The following is a 24,093-nucleotide window of genomic DNA, read 5'->3' on the forward strand; positions in this document are numbered from 1 at the left end:
TCCAATCCTCAAAGCGGCGGTGAAATAGACAATGAAGAGTTTCTGCAGGTAATGCTCTGTCTTCACAGTCTATGTCCCTCCTTCCCACATAGCTTCTCACTGGTGATGTTTAATATTGTGAAGCACTGATTGGTTAGTTGAGGGGGGGGGGGGGGCGGATGCAAGTTTTTGATTTGACCTTGTTTGACTGGAAACCCAGATTCTTCTTGGAATTTGGAGGAAATTGTCCGATTCTCAAGGATATTCCCCTAAAGGGTAGATATCATTTTCACCCCTGGTGGTTATGTTCTGTTGCTGGAACAGGACAGGTGCCCAAATGGCATTGGAAACATCGATTATCAATGGGTCATTCTGATGGTGCGACTGTGTTAGGCTGTCACAGAGCCAGGATGTGGGATGGCTTTCTTCATTTGGCCACCAGTTCCCGGCTGTTAGTGAGGGACCGTTGCTGCAATGTCCGCCTGATTTCCAATCTTCGCTTCTTGCTATAATGTAGAGATGCTGGTGTTGGACTGGGGTGAGCACAAGGTTACAACACTAGGTTAAAGTCCAACAGGTTTGTTTCGAATCACTAGCGTTCGGAGCACAGCTCCTTTCTCAGGTGAATGAAGAGGTGGGTTCCAGAAACACAGATATCAACAAACAAAGACCAAAGAACAAAGAAAATTACAGCACAGGAACAGGCCCTTCGGTCCTCCCAGCCTGCGCCAATCCAGATCCTTTATCTAAACCTGCCACCTATTTTCCATGGATCTACTTCCCTCTGTTCCCCGCCCATTCATATATCTGTCTAGGTGCATCTTCAATGATGCTATCGTGCCCGCCTCTACCACCTCCGCTGGCAAAGCGTTCCAGGCACCCACCACCCTCTGCGTAAAAAACTTTCCACGCACATCTCCCTTAAACTTTCCCCCTCTCACCTTGAAATCGTGACCCCCTTGTCATTGACACCCCCACTCTTGGAATAAGCTTGTTGCTATCCACCATATCCATACCTCTCATAATTTTGTGGACCTCAATCAGGTCCCCCCTCAACCTCCGTCTTTCCAATGAAAACAATCCTAATCTACTCAACCTTTCTTCATAGCTAGCACCCTCCATACCAGGCAACATCCTGGTGAACCTCCTCTGCACCCTCTCTAAAGCATCCACATCCTTCTGGTAATGTCGTGACCAGAACTGCACGCAGTATTCCAAATGTGGCCAAACCAAAGTCCTATACAACTGTAACATGACCTGCCAACTCTTGTACTCAATACCCCATCTGATGAAGGCAAGCATGCTGTATGCCTTCTTGACCACACTATCGAGCTGCGTTGCCACCTTCAGGGTACAATGGACTTGAACTCCCAGATCTCTCTGTACATCAATTTTCCCCAGGACTCTTCCATTGACCGTATAGTCTGCTCTTGAATTGGATTTTCAAAAATGCATCACCTCGCATTTGCCTGGATTGAACTCCATCTGCCATTTCTCTGTCCAACTCTCCAATCTATCTATATTTTGCTGTATTCTCTGACAGTCCCCCTCGCTATCTGCAACTCGACCAATCTTAGTATCATCTGCAAACTTGCTAATCAGACCACCTATACCTTCGTCCAGATCATTTATGTATATCACAAACAACAGTGGTCCGAGCATGGATCCCTGTGGAACACCACTAGTCACCCGTCTCCATTTTGAGACACTCCCTTCCACCACTACTCTCTGTCCCCTGTTGCCCAGCCAGTTCTTTATCCATCTAGCTAGTACACCCTGAACCCCATACGACTTCACTTTTTCCATCAACCTGCCATGGGAAACTTTATCAAATGCCTTACTGAAGTCTATGTGTATGACATCTACAGCCCTTCCCTCATCAATTAACTTTGTCACTTCTTCAAAGAATTCTGTTAGGGTTGTTGGATATGACCTTCCCTGCACAAAACTGTGCTGCCTATCACTGATGTCTATTTTCTTCCAAATCTGAATAGATCCTATCCCTCAGGGGCTGGTTTAGCTCACTCAGCTAAATCGCTGGCTTTTAAAGCAGACCAAGCAGGCCAGCAGCACGGTTCGATTCCCGTACCAGCCTCCCCGGACAGGCGCCGGGATGTGGCGACTAACTTCATTGAAGCCTACTCGTGACAATAAGCGATTTTCATTTTTCATTTTTCAGTATCTTCTCCAACAGATTGCCTACCACTGATGTCAAGCTCACAGGTCTATAATTCCCTGGATTATCCCTGCTACCCTTCTTAAACAAAGGGACAACATTAGCAATTCTCCAGTCCTCCGGGACCTCACCCGTGCTCAAGGATGCTGCAAAGATATCTGTTAAGGACCCAGCTATTTAGTCCCTCGCTTCTCTCAGTAACCTGGGATAGATCCCATCCGGACTTGGGGACTTGTCCACCTTAATGCCTTTTAGCATACCCAAAACCTCCCCCTTCCTTATGCTGACTTGACCTAGAGTATTTAAGCATCCATCCAACAGCTGAATTTCCGCCGAAAAGACTCGAATCCGTGAAGCAGCTAGTTTAAATACTCACCGCTCGACTCTGCAGCTCCGCCCACTCCAACAGCTGAATTCCCGCCGAAAAGACTCGAATCCGTGAAGCAGCTAGTTTAAATATTCACCGCTCGACTCTGCAGCTCCGCCCACTCCAACAGCTGAATTCTCGCCGAAAAAGTCAATGATGCACGATGATACTTTGAATGCGAGCCTTTGCAGGTAATTAAGTCTTTACAGGTCCAGATGGTGCGAGTGGAGAGCGGGATAATCACATGTTAAAGAGAGGTGAATTGTCTCAAGCCAGGGCAGTTGGTAGAATTTTGCAAGCCCAGGCCAGATGGTGGGAGGATGAATGTAATGCAACATGAATCCCAGGTCCCGGTTGAGGCCGTACTCATGTCTGCGGAACTAGGCTACCAGTTTCTGCTCGGCCATTCTGCATTGTTGCACGTCCTGAAGGAGGCTGTGGTGAATCTCTTGTCATAGACATAATAGGGGAGGGTGGGGCGCATGAGCGGAGCAGTCACGCTGGAGAGAGGCTCCCGCTGGTCGGCGGCATTTCGGTGTTTTCCGGGGGTTTCTCCGTGGTTTCGCCAGTTGCGATTTCTTCGGCCGTTGGTGCCTGAGGGATGGGTGCCAGGTTGGGCAGGTGTGGGGCCGCTGGGGACCCCCATGACCGGAGGAGCAGGGGCATCGAGCCCGAAGAAAGCAGTGGGAGCATGGCCTGAGGCGACACCTGAATCCAGCCTGAATGTAGAGGGGAGCAGCGCACACTGGATGGATCCCTGCTGAAAATGAATGTTTGGGCTGTTTGAAGACTGATCCCAGGAGTAGAGATGTTTTAAACTTTGATTTTGGAAGAAATTTTTTTTTTTTATCTTCAGAAAAAAAGTTTTGTTTAAAAATTATTTTTATTATAATGTTTTTAAAATGTAATTTATTATTTTGTTTATTTATTTTATTATTTATCTCAAGATAGAAGAAAGAAGTGGAAAATACTAAGTGGTTAAGGAATGCCAAAAATAGCCATGAAGAAGGGAGGAAACACGGATTCACGGTCGAATGAAAGGATCAGTAATAATGCTGGCAAGGTGGCGGATGCTGGACCGCGAGGTGGGGCCACACTACTTACAATGGAAAGGATGACTGCGGTGATGGCTGTGGAGCTGGAGAAGCAGTTTGCGAGGTGTCATGTGAGAATACCTTTAAGAAATGGATGTTTATCAAATAGCTGTAGTGGCTATACCATTAAGAAATGGGTGTTTGTCAAATAGCCGCAGTGATGTCAGTGTGTGGGTGGAGTTGGGCTGTCTGTCTACTTTTACTTCAGCTTTGAACAAAAGCTGGTGTGCATCTGTGAGTTTTAGTTTTGTTTTCCGAGGGAAGAGCTGCAGTGAAAGCCAGCAGATGTGCATGGATCTCTCTACAAATTTCATTTGGTTGATTTCAAAGTGATAACTGTTCTCAGTAGAGAATTTAAACCTGATCTCTGTGTTAAAGAGGGTATTTGTCTTATGGATGCTGTAAGGAAAGATTAAGGGTTACTTATAGAGTACTGTATTCTTTGGGGGGAGTATTTTGATTGATGGTTGCTAAGATGTTTACTGTGTGTTTAAGAATGTTAGCAGGATTCATAGGATAAACATTATTTTTTGTTCAAAAATACTTTTAGCTCTCTATTGCATCACACCTGTAGAGTGGGCCGTGTGGTCTCCGTAACCAAAATCTATTCAAAGTCATGTGTCAGGTGAACTCCATGATACACTTTGGGGTTCTCCAAACCCTGGCCGTAACAGAGGCACATGGAGGCGTTGAAAAAGAGATGGCGGTTGCACTGAGATCATTGGTGGAAGAGGCAATTGCCCTGGCGAGGGTGGATGTGGCAAAGATATCAGCCAATGTAAGAGAACAGGGTGAAAAGATGAAGGAAGTGGAGGAGACTATGTCGCAGCTCAATGACCAGGTCACCTTGATGGGAGATGAACTACAGAGGGTGGTGGAGGTCAACAGAGGACTTTGAGCAAAGCTTGAGGACTTGGAGAACTGCTCGCAGAGGAAAAATCTGACAATTGTGGGCTTGCCTGAAGGGGCAGAGGGCTCAAGGCCAACAGAGTACTTTGTTAAGAGGTTGGTGGAGTTGATGGGGGAGGATGAAGACCCCTCCCGGTATGAACAGGACCAAGCTCATTGGTCGTTAAGGCTGAAACCCAAAGTCAATGAGCCGCCGAGAGCAGTAATTATCTTCTTCCATAAATACCACATGAAGGAGAAGGTGTTAAACTGGGTGAAGCAGAAACGGGAGGTGAAGTGGGCTGGTGCCAGGGTTCGGATTTACCAGGAGTTGACGGTGGAGTTGGTAAAGAGACGGGCAGCGTTCAGCCGAGTGAAAGCGGCACTGTACAACAAGGGACTGCAATTTGGTATGGTATACCCGGCAAAACTGAGGGTGACATACAACGCCAAAGATTTTTATTTTGAAACGGTGAAGGCGGTTGAGGCAGAAGGCAGAAGGCTTGGGACAGAAGTGAGGAGTGGAACTGGAAGAGAGATTATGCACCGTGATTGGAGATCTGGAAAATATATCAATGTTAATACTGTTATGGGAGCGGAGTTTTCAGAACCCCAAAATGTATCATGGAGTTCAAACAACCTCTCCCTTTAATGAATTGTTGCTTTTGAAGCACACGGCTTGGTCTCCAGGGGTGGTATAACAATTATGGACACAGAGGTTTTTAAACACAAAACAATGTATATTACATGAATTCAACTTAATCTTTTTAAATAAACATTGGATCCCTTAACACCCCTTACTTCAAAGATAACCCCGAAAATAATACAACACTAAATAATCCCTCAAAATGTTCCTTCAAACCTCCAAAAGGACTTAACACCTTTAAACAGAAACACATCAGGTTAAAGACATTACAATTCTGAGTTTAAATCACCCAAATGATTCAGAGATATTCATTCATGGCAGAGATCACCGCAGATCCAGCTTCCTGCAAACTCAGACACACCCAAGCTCTTTTCCTCAAAACTGAAACGAAAACTCTCAAAACGCAGAAGTGATCTCTGCTCAGCTCCCCCCTCAGACATCACGTCTGTAATATGAGCTGCTGTATTTCTTAAAGGTACATTGCTTATACATCCGTTTCTTAAAGGTACTCTCACATAACACCTCCCCCCAAGAATAAAAAATAAACCATCAGTTTCAAGATGTTTTCATTTCACTTTTGCACCATCCACTAAGAAATGTACACAGTAAATATATTTTTTCGTTTCATGAAAAAAAAACACACGCAAACAAGCATAATAATAAAGTTCATCTTTCCCGTTCTTCTTCCTCCAACCCAAATCCTTCTCGATTGACAGTCCCTTTGAACAGGAAAGTCAATGCACGAACCATCCATTCCTCTATGCCTCGGCAATTCTCTTTAAAGTTAGATACTTAAGTTTAATCTGATTACAGAGCCCCTTGCAATCCTCCAATACAGGAGCATCGGTTATCACAGCTTTCAGGCAGTCACATGCCTGTTGAAAGTCCTCTGTCCATTGAAATTTTTGACGTTTCTTTAGCAAATCGATCATTGGAGTAATCAGACCACAAAGCTTTTGCACAAATGTTCGATCAAATCCATTCATGCTAAGAAATCGCATTATTTCTCTTTGTCTTGAGGGTATCGGAAACTCCTCAAGGAAAGTGATTCGGGCTTCTCCAAATTCACTTTCAGCTAGGTTCATCACCAAAACCGCCTCCTGAAGTCGATCGAAGAACTTCCTACGATGTTTTAAATGTTTTTTCCATGTCTGGAAGTTGGAAATAAAAGCAGATTGTCCCATTTGCTCAATGCAATCCTTCAAACGTGGGATAGGGTAAGAGTCCGTTCTTGTAACTGAATTCACCTTTCGATAGTCCACACACAACCATTGGGTACCATCTGGTTTAGGTACTTTCACTATGGGTGAGCTCCATTGGCTGCAACTCACTTCAATTATGCCATTTTTAAGCATACTCTCAATCTCTCTGTTAGCCTGTGCCAATTTTAAACGATTAAGTCTATATGGATGTTGTTTGATAGGAACAGCATTTCCCACATCTACATCATGTATAGCATTTTAGTACTTCCTAATTTATCTCTACAAACTTGCCCATGTGATATCAATAACTCTTTCAGGTCAGTTTGTTTTTCCTCTGGAAGGTAATTTAACAATTCATCCCAATTTGTAAGGACATCCTCATTTTCCAACTTAATTTGAGGCATGTCAAATTCACAGTCATCTAGATTTGGTTCGTCACTTTGAGTTAGAATCATTAAAACTTCATTTTTCTCTCATTCCCTTTCAAAGTACCTTTTAAGCATATTCACATGACACTCCTTCTATCTGATGTTTTTACCACATCATTCACCTCACTTAATTTCCTTTCAATCTGATACGGTCCACAAAGCCTAGCTTTTCAAGGCTCACCTACCATTGGTAACAGCACTAAAGCTTTATCCCCACTGACAAAACTACAAACTTTGGATTTTGTGTCCGGTACCCGTTTCATCACATTTTGTGCAACTTTCAAATGTTGTCTAGCCAATTCACCTGCTCTATTTAATCGTTCCCTAAAATTTGACACATGAATGAAAATCACTTATTGTCACAAGTAGGATTCAAATGAAGTTACTGTGAAAAAGCCTCTAGTCGCCACATTCCGGCGCCTATTCGGGGAGGCTGGTACGTGATCCAATAATGTAATTTCTCACCCACCAATTTTTCCTTAATCAATTTAAGTGGTCCTCTTACCTCATGACCAAAAATTAGTTCAAAAGGGCTAAATTTGGTTGACTCATTAGGTGCATCCCTAATTGCAAACAGTAAGAATGGAATCCCTTTATCCTAATCCTCTGGGTAATCTTGACAATACGCCCTCAACATTGTCTTTAATGGCTGATGCCACCTTTCTAATGCTCTCTGCGATTCTGGATGTTACGCAGTTGATTTAAATTGTTTTATTCCTAAGCTATCCATAACTTCTTTCAATAACTTTGAAGTAAAATTCGATCCTTGATCCGATTGAATTTCTGTGGGTAGTCCATATCTCGTAAAGAATTTAAGTAATTCCTCCACAATCCTTTGAGCTGTAATATTATGTACTGGATTGGCCTCTGGAAACATAGTAGACACATCCATTATAGTCAAAAAATATTGATTCCCACTTTTTGTTTTAGGAAGCAGTCCTACACATTCAATTAGGATACTCACAAAAGGTTCCTCATATGCTGGAATGGGTATTAAGGGCGCTGGTTTTATCACTGCTTGAGGTTTCCCTATCACTTGACATGTGTGACATGATTGACAAAATTTAACTACATCTTTATGTAGTGCAGGCCAATAAAAATGTTTTTGGATTATAGCTTGAGTTTTCTTTATTCCCAAATGACCTCCCACTGGTACCTCATGTATAACTCGCAACACCTCCTTTCTATACCCTACCGTCAATACTACTTGATGAATTTCTGCCCACGTTTCATCCGCCTGCATATGTACAGGTCTCCATTTTCTCATCAAGACATCACTTTTATGGTAATACCACTCTGGTATACTCTCAGATTCCTCTTCCATGTATGCTTTCTGATATATTCATTTTATTTCTACATCTTTCTGTTGGAACTCCGCCAATTTTCCTAAACTAAAAATATCCGTCTCATCCTTCACCTGTTCTTGTTCGTTTTCAACCATCTGATCAAAAATCGTTTCTGATAATTGCACTTCAACTTCGTCTTCACTCTTTGATTTCTCCTCTTGTCTTAACCTGTGACTTTGCGACCTTGTTACTACACAATCTGGAAAAATCCCAGGATATTCGTCCTTCAACACTTCAGTTGTCTGATTTTCCACTGGCTTATCTACCACAGTAGGCATCACTCCCACCTGCAATCCAGCTATACCCTAGATAAACTGTATTCCTGGACAAGATAGTTTCTCTATTACTTCTACAACCACTTCACCACCCTTCACTCGACTTTCCAACCTTATATAATGGTTATATAATGGAACGCTACTCCTTCCATATATCACAACCTTTTCTGGCAACATTCTTTCCAAACTACATAATTCCTCATCTCTTACCATTAAAGATTGTCTAGCCCCTGTACCTCATAAAATTGTGACTTCTTTATCCGCTCCTGCATTTGATAAGGTTCCCCAGCGTTTGATAAGGTTCCCCACGGTCGGCTATTGCAGAAAATACGGAGGCTGGGGATTGAGGGTGATTTAGAGATGTGGATCAGAAATTGGCTAGTTGAAAGAAGACAGAGAGTGGTAGTTGATGGGAAATGTTCAGAATGGAGTTCAGTTACGAGTGGCGTACCACAAGGATCTGTTCTGGGGCCGTTGCTGTTTGTCATTTTTATAAATGACCTAGAGGAGGGCGCAGAAGGATGGGTGAGTAAATTTGCAGACGACACTAAAGTCGGTGGAGTTGTAGACAGTGCGGAAGGATGTTGCAGGTTACAGAGGGACATAGATAAGCTGCAGAGCTGGGCTGAGAGGTGGCAAATGGAGTTTATTGTGGAGAAGTGTGAGGTGATTCACTTTGGAAAGAATAACAGAAATGCGGAATATTTGGCTAATGGTAAATTCTTGGTAGTGTGGATGAGCAGAGGGATCTCGGTGTCCATGTACATAGATCCCTGAAAGTTGCCACCCAGGTTGATAGGGTTGTGAAGAAGGCCTATGGTGTGTTGGCCTTTATTGGTAGAGGGATTGAGTTCCGGAGCCATGAGGTCATGTTGCAGTTGTACAAAACTCTAGTACGGCCGCATTTGGAGTATTGCGTACAGTTCTGGTCGCCTCTTTATAGGAAGGACGTGGAAGCTTTGGAACGGGTGCAGAGGAGATTTACCAGGATGTTGCCTGGTATGGAGGGAAAATCTTATGAGGAAAGGCTGATGGACTTGAGGTTATTTTCGTTAGAGAGAAGAAGGTTAAGAGGTGACTTAATAGAGGCATACAAAATGATCAGAGGGTTAGATAGGGTGGACAGCGAGAGCCTTCTCCCGCGGATGGAGGTTGGCTAGCACGAGGGGACATAGCCTTAAATTGAGGGGTAATAGATATAGGACAGAGGTCAGAGGTGGGTTTTTTACGCAAAGAGTGGTGAGGCCGTGGAATGCCCTACCTGCAACAGTAGTGAACACGCCAACATTGAGGGCATTTAAAAATTTATTGGATAAGCATATGGATGATAAGGGCATAGTGTAGGTTAGATGGCCTTTAGATTTTTTCCATGTCGGTGCAACATCGAGGGCCGAAGGGCCTGTACTGCGCTGTATCGTTCTATGTTCTATGTCCTCCTGATACACATGAGTAAACTTCCTTCTCGTCAAACATTGGCAATGCTTGGACATATTTAAATAGATTCCCACCAAGCCTTCAACTATGACACGCTTTCTCACTATCCTCATCACTATCATTCAACTGTGGAATTTTTTGAGGACGTTACCAGTGCAGTAGATAACGGGGAGCCAATGGATGTGGTATATCTGGATTTCCAGAAAGCCTTTGACAAGGGACTGTACTCGTTGGAATTTAGAAGGATGAGGGGGGATCTTGTAGAAACATATAAAATTATGAAGGGAATAGATAGGATAGATGCGGGCAGGTTGTTTCCACTGGCGGGTGAAAGCAGAACTAGAGGGCATAGCCTCAAAATAAGGGGAAGTAGATTTAGGACTGTGTTTAGGAGGAACTTCTTCACCCAAAGGGTTGTGAATCTATGGAATTCCTTGCCCAGTGAAGCAGTTGAGGCTCCTTCATTAAATGTTTTTAAGGTAAAGATAGATAGTTTTATGAAGAATAAAGGGATTAAGGGTTATGTTCGGGCCGGAAAGTGGAGCTGAGTCCACAAAGATCAGCCCTGATCTCATTAAATGGTGGAGCAGGCTCGAGGGGCCAGATGCCTACTCCTGCTCCTAGTTCTTCTGTTCTTATGTTCTTTGTACGTTTCCCTTTATGTCTGCCAATTTTAATTGACTTTCATGTTTCATAGCCATTTTCCAAAGTTCAAACTCCCTCTCTTTATACTTTTCCCTGATCTGTATCTCCCTTTCGTTTTCTTTTGTTCTGCTAGGGCTATTCTTTCTTTTCTCATTTCTTCTCTCTCCTTTTCTCCCCCCCCCCCCCCCCCCCCCCCCCCCACCACCCCCCCCCGCCGCTCTCTCTCTTTCTTTTTCCTCTCTCTCTTTCTTTTTCCTCTCTCTCTTTCTTTTTCTTCTCTCTCTCTCTCTCTTTCTATTTCCTCCCTCTCTCTCTCTCTCTCTTTCTCCCCCCCTCTCTCTTTCGTATTCAAGCCGCTTTAATTCTTTCTCATGTTCCATTTGTTTAATTTGCAACTGAATTTTTGCCATTTCCAATGAGTCAGACTCTATCTCAGGCAACTTTAAATGCTTAACCACCACCATAAATACCTCACCTTTTCGCATTTTGTCAGGTAATGTTAACTGCAATGCTTTTGCCAAATGTAACAGTCTGCTTTTCATCTCTGTTTGTAAGTTACTGCGTGTGACATTCCCCATCCCCAAAAACATCTGAGACTCTGAAAGAGCCATTGTTCACGACACTCTCCCAATTTAAACTGAAATACCACACCGGAGAAGCAACAATCCTTCACTGTCAATTCACAAAAACCAATCCAATAGATAGACTTTTATCCCGGACGAGCCCCCAATTGTTATGGGAGAGGTGTTTTCAGAACCCAAAGATGTATCATGGAGTTCAACCAACCTCCTTCTTTAATGGATTGTTGCTTTTGAAGCACACAGCTTGTTCTCCAGGTGTGGTATTACAATTATGGACACGTGGGTTTTTAAACACAAAACAATGTTTGTTCCATGAATTCAACTTAACCTTTTTAAATAAACATTGGATCCCTTACCACCCCTTACTTCAAAGATAACCCCGAAAATAATACAACACTAAATAATCCCTCAAAATGTTCCTTCAAACCTACAAAAGAATTAACACCTTTAAACAGAAACACATCAGGTTAAAGACTATTACTATTATGAGTTTAAATCGCACAAATGATTCAGAGATAGTCTTTCCTGGCAGAGATCATCGCAGATCCAGCTCACCGCAAACACAGACATACCCAAGCTCTTTTCCTCAAAACTGAAACTAAAACTCCCAAAAACCAGAAGTGAGCTCAGCTCAGCTCCCCCCACCCTCTGACATCACTTCAGTAATACAAGCTGCTGCATTTCTTAAAGGTGCTTGGCTTAAACATTCATTTCTTAAAGGTACTCTCACATGACAATATTTTCTTTTCACTGACCTGTATTGTAACTTACTTGACTGCACATTGTTCTAGAGGTTAAGTTTATGTTTGGATTGATTGGCATTTTGGCTCCTTTTCTTTTGTTGCAATGGTTATATGTTATTTCATTGAATTGCATGGGTTAGATTGTTTTTTTCTTCTTCTGGGACTGGGTGGGAGGGGACAGTATGCCTTTTTGGGGAGGAGGGGGACCACCCACGCTAGCAAGCTAAAGTCAGCTAGTGAATGGAGGTGAGGAGAGAGGAGGGCTGCGGACATTGGAGCCTGGGTAGCAGGTTTTGATGGGCATATGAGGCAAGCATGTGGGGGTGGGGGGGGGGGGGAGGATTAATACTGGAGAAGTTTTTTTGAGAGGAAATGCAGGGGGGATTCTGGGAAGGGGAGAGGGGGTACGATGGTAATAATGGAAAGGTACGGGCCATGGGGCAGGACCCGGTGCTATGATGATGGTGGATAAGGGGGGGGGTGTGAGACCCTCAGTTATGATAGTCACATGGAACGTGAGGGGGCTGAGAAGCCCAGTCAAGAGGTCAAGGGTACTGGCGCATCTTAAAAGTTTGAAGGCCGATGTAGCAATGCCTTAGGAGACTCACCTGAGGGTGAAGGATCAAGTGAGACTTAAAAAGGGCTGGGTTAGTCAGGTGTTTCATTCTGGATTTGATGGCAGGGCTCGAGGGGTAGCGGTAATGGTCAGCAAAAGAGTAGGTTTCCAGATAGAGAAGGTGGTGTTAGATCAGCGGGATAGATATATGATTGTGACAGGGCTGCTGGAGGGGAGGCTATTGGTGCTGGGAAGTGTATATGGTCCCAATTGGGACAATGTGGGATTCGCGAAGAAGGTGTGAGGGGCCGTCCTTGACTTGGACAAACAAACAAACTGACAGTTGGCGCAGGAGCCAAAATTGATTGGACAGGTCCCGCGAGGGTAGGTTGGGGGGGTGGGGTGGGGTAGGGGGGGTGGGGGGGGGGGGGGGGGGTGGGGGGGGGTGGGGGGGTGAAGGCATTTGCTGGGCTAATGGTGGAAATGGGAGGGGTGGATCCTTGGCGGTTTCTGCACCCGAGGGAGTGGGAATACTCATTTTCTCAGTGGTCCCTAAGGTGTACTCATGGATTGACTTTATCATGGTGGGGAAGACGCTGCTGGCTGGAGTTAAAGGGTTGGAGTACTCGGCAATTGCAATATCAGATCATGCTTCACATTCGATGGATATGGTACTGGAGAAGGGGACGATACAGAGACAAGGGTGGGAGTTAGATGCGGGACTGTTGGGAGACCGAGGGTTCTGTGACAAAATTGAAAAAGTAATCGAGGATTATGTAGGTTTTAACTGCGCGAGTGAGGTGTCAAAGGCGGTTGTCTAGGAGGCTTTAAAGGCAGTGGTGAGGGGTGAGGTGATCTCGTTCAAGACTAGCTAGACAAAGAGGAGAGGTCAGAATGTCAGAGGGTAATAGATGAGATGCTGGAGGTGGACAGGTGTTAAGCAGAATATAGGGACCCAGCGCAGTTGGAAAAGAGGAAGGAACTCCAGGCGAGCTTTGACCGAGTATCTACCAGGAAGGCGGTACGCCAATTGAGGCGAGCAAGGGGGGCAGTTTATGAGCATAGAGAGAAGGCGGGCCGTATGTTGGTGGGTCAGCTCCATAGGGAGGCTGCGGCAAGGGAAATTGACAAGGTGCGGGACACGGCAAAGAAGTTGGTGGTAGCTCCAGATCAGATTACCAAGGTCTTTAAGGAATTCTATGAGAGGTTGGAGAGGTCAGCGCCACCTGGAGGAGGCCGGGAGATGCAGGAATTTCTAGATGGGCTGGAGTACCCGAGGTTAGGGGAGGGGGACAGGGTGACATTAGAAGGAGCGATAGTGGAGCAGGAGATAAAAGATGCGATTGGGAGGATGCTGTCGGGGAATGTGGCAGGGCCGGTTGGGTTTCCGGTTGAATATTATAAAAAATTCAAAAATAAGCTGGTACCGCTGATGGTGGAGATGTTTGAGGAGGCAATAGGGAAGGGGGTGTTACCACAAACTTTGGGGCAGGCATCAATTTCCCTGTTAGTTAAGAAAGATAAGGATCCGACGGAGTGTGGGTCGTATAGGCCCATATCACTTTTAAACATGGACGCAAAGATGTTGGCGAAGGTTATTGGCAGGTAGGCTAGAGGGGTGCCTCCCGAAGGTGATAGGTGAAGATCAGATCGGGTTTGTGAGAGCGGGACAGCTCTTTTCGAACATTAGGAGGTTATTGAACGTGGTTATGACACCGGCGGAAGGGGAAGGAAACAGAGGTGGTTGTGGCATTGGATACCGAGAAGGCATTTGACTGGGTAGAATGGGGGTACTTGATGGCAGTTCTAGAGCGGTTTGGAATTGCACCCAGATTTGTGGACTCGGTAAAGCTGTCCACACAAATAACATCAGCTCAGAATACTATTATTCTGGGGTAATTAAAATATTGTTTCCATTATGAACACTTTATTGAAAACAATTCTTGTCTAGATCGCTATCACGAGTGCTATCACGTTGAAAATTCACGTTAGCGTTGTGATTGCCTTTTGAACGGCTCCCCTTTTTTGTTACGACACGTCATCTACTGTTTGTATTTCTGTCATGAATGTTAATAGTGTTTTAAATTATTTGTAATTATTTTATATTAAATATATTTAGAATGAAACATCCTTAATTTGAACATTTTTTCGTTTACAGCCAGCCTACTTGATACTTTAATAACCTTTTAATTTTTATTTCAACTATTATTTTGTGTTGAATTACACTATATTACTAATATTATTATTTTTTAAACACCCCTTCTCATAAAGTAGACCCAAAATTTGTAAGCAATGTGGACTAAAGTTGCTTCTGGGGCCCCTCCGGGATTAGAGGCCCTGAAGCTTTGCTTCATTAGTTTCATTGTAGGCCCCTGGCCTCACACCGCACTGTCCTTTTCCAAACCCCCAAACTTCTTAATGCAATGGCCAATGGCTCAATCGCGAGTGCAAACAGCAGGGGGGGACATAGGACATCCCTGCCTAGTCCCACGGCGGAGAGGAAAGGAACAGTAGAACGTTCACTCCTGTCACCTCGTTGCCACGGATTCAGCCCTTGTCCTTGGAGAAAGGTAATGAAAAGTACAAAGTGACAAAGCTCTACACAGCGCCCACAGTCATTAGAATGCTCATGAAGTTTGGAGAGGAACCTGTGAGAAAGTTCAATCTCAAGTCTTTGAGGATCCTTGGCTGTGCTGGAGAGCCCATTAACCCAGAGGCCTGGACGTGGTATTATAACGTCATCAGGAATGGGCAGTGTCTCATCATAGATAGCTTTTGGTAGACTGAAACGGGTGGCCCAATAATGACTCCTTTACCAGCTGCTACAGCATTGAAACAGGGATCCACTACATTTCCATTCTTTGGGGTTCTCCCTGCAATTCTCAATGAACATGGTGAAGAGCTGGAAGGAGAGGCTGAAGGTTACTTGGTGGTCAAACAACCTTGGCCATCTATATTGCGTACGGTATATGGAGACAATGAGCGCTTTGGGATGACATACTTGAAAACGTTCCCAGGGTTTTATCTCACTGGAGAGAGTTGCAAGCGAGATGGAGATGGTTATTACTGGATCACTGGACGGATAGATGATATGCTGAATGTCTCAGGTCACCTGCTGAGCGGTGCTGAGGTGGAGTCGGCCCTGGCAGAGCACAGGGCAGTGGCAAAGGTTGCTGTGGTGAGCCATCCACACCCAGTGAAAAGGCGAATGTATTTACTGTTTTGTCACTCTGAAGGATGGAAGAGAATTGACTCAGACCATTACAGATGAACTGAAAAACAAAGTACGACAAAAGATTGGACCAATAGCAATGCCTGACTACATCCAGAATGCACCTGGGCTCCCAAAAACCCGTTCAGGTAAAATAATGAGATGAATCCTGAGGCATGTTGCTTTCAATGAAAAGGATTTGGGGGATACTTTTACCCTCGTAGACCCGACGGTGGTGGACGTCCTGTTCAGCCAGCGATGCCAAGCAGCCGCTGAAAATAGTGCAGAGAATGGCCTGTTCCAATCAGATCCAGTACTAAGCAAGGATAACCTTGAACAGACCGGAACAAATAGGGGTCTGTAATTGTACTGCGCACATTTTCTAACTAGCAATGTACTTGTTAAAAAGGAAATCATTACAAATACTTAACAAATATTCGTTAAGGAATTTATTTGCATAAACTGCTTTTAACATTTAATTGTTTCTTAATGATTCTAACGATTTTATACCTCCCTACTCTAGGGGGACTGATTCCACATATTGATCTTAATGCGAAAAGGTATTTACTCCTATCAATCGGCACGTGACCTTTTACTGGCTTGAATTTATGTCGCCTATTTCTATTTGCACAACTTAAACCCAGATTCTGCACTAATGTTTCTACCCCACAAACAATATTTGCAACCTTTCTAAATCAATCCCTCTCAAGCTTCCTTTCCAGATTGAAAAACTCAAATTTCCCCCATTCTTCCTCAGGGTTTCCCACTCTGTTGGAGATTTCCTGCTCTTTCCTGCTCCGATTCCAGTGTTTGAACGTCTCCTCTGTCTCTCACTGATCATCGCATTTATATTTCCGGCATCCATTTTTCCTGCAAAGTCACTGTGTGGGGAGGGGTATGCGCGTCGTGTTTCTCTTCAGAGCCCTTACGCTAATCTTCGGTTTCAAGCCTGTTTGCATCTTTTATGGGTTTGACCAATTCTCTGCCTTCCAGAGGTTGTGGTGTTGCAAGAGCTTCGCAATATTACGTTTGGCCGAAGCTGCTGTTCTCCGTTGGCCCTCTAATCACGCAGCATTTTCTTGCTTTCACCTCAGTCTCTTCTCTTTTCTCCCAGAAGGATTAGTGCCAGTGGTTAGTGCCAGGGACCTGCATTCAATTCCGGCCTAGGGTCACTGTCTGTCTGTGTGGAGTTTGCACATTCTCCCCAGCCTAGCCGTGGGTTCCGGCTGTCTTCCGGGCCTCCTATGATTTTTCCCGAAGCTTCCGTCGGCGCCTGGGCCTCCTTCTCCACATGAATATGCTCCAGAACGGATCACCACAGAGCGAGGGACGCTTTGCAAAATTTAGAAGCTGTTTGGCTAGCAGTCAAGAATTGGTTATTAAAATTTCTCCCCCCAAGGACCGATTGGTCGAAGATCACTGAATGGTTTCAAAATCCCTCAACTGACATAGTCGAAATCCGACAACTGGCGTAGTCGGCCACAGGGGAGGAGTTCTGATACGACCTTCGGAGAGGTTCGGAAAGCTTTGGGAAAAATCGGAGGAGGCCCGGAAGACATTCGGAACCCACGGCTAGACTAGGGTAAGAAATATCTTTTTCACCCACTAAAAGTCTTAAAGCCGCATCAATCAGTGCTTCGACTCCTGAAAAGGACATTTTTATAGACTGTGTTAAATCAATCAGGTGCCGGGCGGTGAAACCAAAATAAAACGGGACTGAAAAAATAGTCACGGTAGTTGGAGGTGGAGTTGACGACCAAAAAATTGGGTGTAAGGCTGAGTTTATGGCAGACGTGACTCCTAAAATATATTCAGAACCTTCAAATGGTAGAGAACTATTTCCCACAATGTGCAAGGGAGGTCGCGCTGTACCGGATGTCTCTATTGACGATATATTGGATGTTCCTGGATCTTTTATTTGTAGACAATTTGGACTGTCCAAAGCTGCCACAAAAATTGAATCAAAATATGATATCGCCAAAGGACAGTGGTCCCTTGAAAATATCAAGAAAATGAAATGAAAATCACTTATTGTCACAAGTAGGCTTCAAATGAAGTTACTGTGAAAAGCCCCTAGTCGCCACATTCCGGCGCCTGTTCGGGGAGGCTGTTACGGGAATCGAACCGTGCTGCTGGCTTGCCTTGGTCTGCTTTCAAAGCCAGCGATTAGCCCTGTGAGCTAAACAGCCCCTAAGGGCTGTTTAGAAGGCATGGGGTAAGGCCACATGGTTAAAGACGTATGAAATGGTCTTTAGCAGTAATGGCACAGCTCCAAAAACTTCAAGAGACAATTGCAAAAACTAAGTTCGATCATGAGCTTCAGTCCACTAAAGACCAACTAGCAGCTGTTGTTGAGGAATTACGAGATGCAAAATCCAAACTTGAGCATTATGATGAAATTAATACATTGTTGGAAAATGGAACCTTTAAGGTTCAACAGCTGTCTTTACAAATAACAGAATTGCAACATCAAGTTGTTGAATCAGAGTCAAAATACCAACAGTTACAAACGGAAACTGAGGAAATCAAAAGTCAAAATTGCCAGTTACTTGAGGAAAAATGTATTTTGGAAAGTGACATGGACACCATGAAATGCCGTAACAAATTACTGACAGGCAAATTAACAGCACAAGAGACTTCAATTCTGTTTTTAAAAAATCAGCTGAACTCTCCAAAGCAAACAGCGCCACCAACTGGACAATTCGAAATGATGTTAACTAAGACCCAAGGTGTACCAGTGATAACTAAATCAAATCTTACATTATTGCAAGCTGCTGCTGACATGAAAACAATGAATACACTGACCGAAGTTCCACAAGGGGGGTCTGGCCAAATGAACTATCTGTCAAGAACACTTTTACCCCAGAACAAACCGTTATCTTACTCTGAGACCGACCACGAAATGCTGCTGGCCACGATCCAATTAAGCACCAAACAGCCACCAGAACTGTTTGCAGCTTTAAACTTGATCCGACACAGACCTCAGTCCGAATCCTCAATTGCTAACAAAGGCACGTCAATCGTTGCCTCTCCTCCGTTAACGATAAATCCAACCCCTGTATTCACTTCTAAAAAGAATTCCAGAAGATTTCTTTCTCATGTTGAAGACGGCCATTTTGTCAGTTTCAGGTTTCATAGTTGCAGACTGGTCTACGATGAAGACCAGCCTCCTGGCTACAGGGATACGGGACAAGTCACGTATAACTAAAAGTTGCCAAGAACTGTCAACTTAAGAAAACTGTCATTATTCTGAATGTTGCTTTATTAATTTTAAGAAATTAGCATATCTTGTTAGCTGTGTTTCCTTTAACAGAATCGCCGAGTTTATCTACAGAAAACCAAGTTACAGCGTGTTGTAACCTGCCTGCTTGCCATTGGCTGGGGACTAATGACAATCCCACAATCCTATGGGAGTATGAGCTTCCCCAATGAGGGGGGCGGAGAAATCATGAGCAGACTCCCTGCATAAATAGAGCTGGCCAGTTTGGAACCAGCAGAGAGAGAGGAGTGAGCAGCAAGGGAAGTTGCTGCTGCTGCTGTTGTGTATATATATATATATATATATATGTTATTGTAAATAAATGTTATTTCTTTGTATCCTGAAAACTTGTGCTGGATTCTTCATGGACCTCACAAAACTGGCGACGAGGGTTAAAGTGAATAGCTGTCTACACTGCTGAAGCCACCTCCCTGGATTTTTGTTGGATACAGGTTGGAAGTTATTTTCTATTATACCATGCCTCTGTATGGACGTTTTGGTGTTTTTGATGCTGCGCTGGAAAGCTGGAACCAGTACGCACAACGGATGCGCTACTATTTCTGGGCAAACAACATCACCGAAAACGAGCGCCAGGTGGTCATATTGCTCACCGCCTGCGCCCCGCATATGTTTGGGGTGATTAGGAGCCTTACGTACCCAGCTGCGCCGGACACCAAAACGTTTGATGAACTTGTGAACATAGTGGGGCAACATTTTACCCAACCCCATCCACGATAGTCCAACGTTACCGTTTAATACCACTGAGAGGACCCCAGGAGAATCCCTTGCCTGCTTTCTATCCAGGCTACGCAGGATTGCGGAGTACTGTGACTAGGTGAGACCTTGTCAGAAATGTTACGCGACCGTTTGGTTTGCGGTATTAACAATGCGGCCACCCAGAGAAAGTTGTTAGCCGAGCCAACATTGACTTTTCAGCAGGGCCATTACAGAATAGTATTGTCCCGAGAGAGTGCAGAACGAGGAGTGCAGGAGCTACAGGGAATGGAGGTGCATGCCTTGGGGCGCAAGCCCTTCCGTCCGAAAAGCATCTCCCCGCACCACTGCGGTACCTTGGGCGAGGCAACGTCCGGATCGACGCCATATGGCCATCGGACAGTCTATCCCCGAAGGGAGCCTTCGCCAGAACCAATAGATGAGGAGCAATGTCCGTGTCAGACATGTGGGCGCCTGACCCCGACGAGGACGCCGGTCCTGGGGGCGCCAGAGGCGCCGTCGTTCCTGACCGAAAATTGGGGCCAGCCCAGGGGCCATATCTTTCATTTGGATGAACCGTGCGGTGACTACTCCCGAGGACATGGAGACGGAGGAGGACGGCGCTGCAGCTGCATTGCTGTGCAGCTCCCCGTGTGGCCCCCATTAAGTGACAGTGACGGGTCAATGGTCACCCACTTGAGATGGAGTTGGAACACTGGTGCAGTGGTCTCAGTGGATCGCCCAGAGGACATTCGCCCGCATCAAGCAGAGTATATAGACCATTGCCTTAACCGACACACAGGCCAGGTTGGCCACCTACACGGGGGAACCATTGGACATTGCAGGAACTACGATGACCCTGCTGTTTATGGACGCCAGAGGGGCGTTTCCCAGTATCGTGGTGCGCGGCCATGGGCCCAGCCTGTTGGGTCGGGACTGGTTGCGCCATTTGTGGCTGCAGTATCAGCACATCCTCCAAACAGTTTCTGGAGGGTTGACTGAGGTGCTAGGACGATACCCAGATGTATTCCAGCCCGATTTGGGGAAAATAATAGGGGCCATAGCCCGTATCCAAATCGAACCAGGAGCCACGCCGCGCTATATCCGCTATATCTTACGCCTTGCTCGAGAAGGTAGAAGGGGAGCCACTCATTTCGAGACTTTGGGTATCATCAGGCCCGTCTGTTTCGCTGACTGGGCAGCACCAATTGTATCTGTAATGAAGCCAGATGTCACAGTTCGCTTATGTGGCGACTATAAACTTACAGTGAATACGGCTTCCCGACTCGACCGATACCCAATGCCTCGCATAGAGGATCTCTACGCGAAGCTTGCAGGCGGACTCTCGTTCACAAAATTAGATATGAGTCATGCCCACCTACAGTTGGAGCTGGACCCTGCGTCCCGGCCATATGTAATGATTAATACACACCGGGGCCTGTATTGGAGTATCATCGGCCTGCGCTATTTTTCAACGTGTTACAAGAACATAAGAACATAAGAACTAGGAGCAGGAGTCGGCCATCTGGCCCCTCGAGCCATTCAATTAGATCATGGCTGATCTTTTGTGGACTCAGCTCCACTTTCCGGCCTGAACACCATAACCCTTAATCCCTTTATTCTTCAAAAAACTATCTATCTTTACCTTAAAAAACATGTAATGAAGGAGCCTCAACTGCTTCACTGGGCAAGGAATTCATAGATTCACAACCCTTTGGGTGAAGAAGTTCCTCCATAACTCAATTCTAAATCTACTTCCCCTTATTTTGAGGCTATGTCCCCTAGTTCTGCCTGTCACCCGCCAGTGGAAACAACCTGCCAGCATCTATCCTATCTATTCCCTTCATAATTTTAAATGTTTCTATAAATCCCCCCTCATCCTTCTAAATTCCAACGAGTATAGTCCCAGTCTACTCAACCTCTCCTCATAATCCAACCCCTTCAGCTCTGGGATTAACCTAGTGAATCTCCTCTGCACACCCTCCAGCACCAGTACGTCCTTTCTCAAGTAAGGAGACCAAAACTGAACACAATACTCCAGGTGTGGCCGCACTAACACCTTATACAATTGCAACATAACCTCCCTAGTCTTAAACTCCATCCCTCTTGCAATGAAGGACAAAATTCCATTTGCCTTCTTAATCACCTGTTGCACTTGTAAACCAACCTTCTGTGACTCATGCACTAGCACACCCAAGTCTCTCTGAACAGCGGCATGCTTTAATATTTTATCGTTTAAATAATAATCCCGTTGCTGTTATTCCTACCAAATGGATGACCTCACATTTGTCAACATTGTATTCCATCTGCCAGACCCCTAGCCCTATTCACTTAACCTATCCAAATCCCTCTGCAGACTTCCAGTATCCTCTGCACTTTTCGCTTTACCACTCATCTTAGTGTCATCCGCAAACTTGGACACATTGCCCTTGGTCCCCAACTCCAAATCATCTATGTAAATTGTGAACAATTGTGGGCCCAACACGGATCCCTGAGGGACACCACTAGCTACTGATTGCCAAACAGAGAAACACCCATTTATCCCAACTCTTTGCTTTCTATTAATTAACCAATCCTCTATCCATGCTACTACTTTACCCTTAATGCCATGCATCTTTATCTTATGCAGCAACCTTTTGTGTGGCACCTTGTCAAAGGCTTTCTGGAAATCCAGATATACCACATCCATCGGCTCCCCGTTATCGACTGCACTGGTAATGTCCTCAAAAAATTCCACTAAATTAGTTAGGCATGACCTGCCCTTTACGAAACCCATGCTGCGTCTGCCCAATGGGACAATTTCTATCCAGATGCCTCGCAATTTCTTCCTTGATGATAGATTCCAGCATCTTCCCTACTACCGAAGTTAAGCTCACTGGCCTATAATTTCCTGCTTTCTTCTGCCTACCTCCATTTTTAACTAGTGGCGTCACGTTTGCTAATTTCCAATCCACGGGACCACCCCAGAGTCTAGTGAATTCAGTAAATTATCACTAGTGCATCTGCAATTTCCCTAGCCATCTCGTTTAGCACTCTGGGATGCATTCCATCAGGGCCAGGAGACTTGTCTACCTTTAGCCCCATTAGCTTGCCCATCACTCCCTCCTTAGTGATAACAATCCTCTCAAGGTCCTCACCTGTCATAGCCTCATTTCTGTCAGGCACTGGCATGTTATTTGTGTCTTCCACTGTGAAGACCGACCCAAAAAACCTGTTCAATTCCTCAGCCATTTCCTCATTTCCCATTATTAAAACTCCCTTCTCATCCTCTAAAGGACCAATATTTACCTTAGCCACTCTTTTTTGTCTTATATATTTGTAAAAACTTTTACTGTCTGTTTTTATATTCTGAGCAAGTTTACTCTCATACTCTATCTTACTCTTCTTTATAGCTTTTTTAGTAGCTTTCTGTTGCCCCCTAAAGATTTCCCAGTCTTCTAATCTCCCAGCAATCTTTGCCACTTTATATGCTTTTTCCTTCAATTTGATACTCTCCCTTATTTCCTTAGATATCCACGGAGGGGTTATGGAGGGCATTTTGAGAGGTTTACCGCGTGTTGCTGTCTACTTAGATGACGTTTTGATCACAGGGACGTCGGAGCAGGAACATTTGGAAAATGTGGAGGCTGTCCTTAGACGCTTTTCGGAGGCTGGAGTTCCGTTTACGTCGCACAAAGTGCGTTTTTCAGGCGAAGGAAGTAGTCTACCTGGGTTATCGGGTGGACCGCGAAGGTTTGCACCCCGTGGCAGAGAAGGTGCGTGCGATTCAACAGGCCCCCGCCACGACTGACACTTCGCATCTTCTTTCGTTTCTCGACCTCGTAAACTATTACGGAAAGTTCCTCCCCAATCTGGCAACTACCTGGCCCCGTTGCACCTTCTGCTGAAGAGGAATCACACCTGGGTTTGGGGTCAGCCGCAAGAAACCGCTTTCCAGTGGGTAAAACAATCGTCGTCGTCTGGGTTACTAACCCACTATGATTCCTGGAAAGCCTTTGCTCGTCACATGTGATGCATCCCCGTATGGTATTGGGGCCGTCCTGTCCCACAAGATGGAGAACGGGGCCGAGCGGCCGATAGCTTTCGCCTCCCGCACACTGACTGCAGCGGATAAAAAGTACGCGCAGATCGAGAAGGAGGGCCTGGCAGTGGTCTTTGCGGTGAAACTTTTACACCAGTACGTATATGGCCGGCACTTCATTATCGTAACTGATCATAAGCCTCTGCTGGGGCTTTTCAGAGAGGATAAGCCAATACCGCCCATTGCTTCCGCACGGATCCAGCGCTGGGCTTGTTTCTCGCTGCCTACGAGTATTCTCTGGAGCACAAACCAGGAACCCAGATAGGGAATGCCGACGCACTGAGCCGATTGTCTTTTTCAGCCGGCCCTATGTCGACCCCCACGACCGGTGAGGTGGTTGCAACACTAAATTTTATAGACACCTTGCCTGTCAAGGCATCACAGATCCGTGAGTGGACCCAGACGGAGCCAGTCCTGTCAAAGGTTCGGCACATAGTCCTGTATGGTAGGCAGCATAGACAGCTCCCA

General features: G+C 45.2%; 1 pseudogene; it reads left to right on the plus strand.

Moving 5' to 3' along the window:
* The first annotated feature begins 4,754 nt into the window (after positions 1-4,754).
* LOC119975679 lies at positions 4,755-15,935 on the plus strand (annotated as a pseudogene).
* Positions 15,936-24,093: the final 8,158 nt, after the last annotated feature.

The sequence above is a fragment of the Scyliorhinus canicula genome, chromosome 13, assembly GCF_902713615.1.
Source record: "Scyliorhinus canicula chromosome 13, sScyCan1.1, whole genome shotgun sequence".
NCBI lineage: Eukaryota > Metazoa > Chordata > Chondrichthyes > Carcharhiniformes > Scyliorhinidae > Scyliorhinus > Scyliorhinus canicula.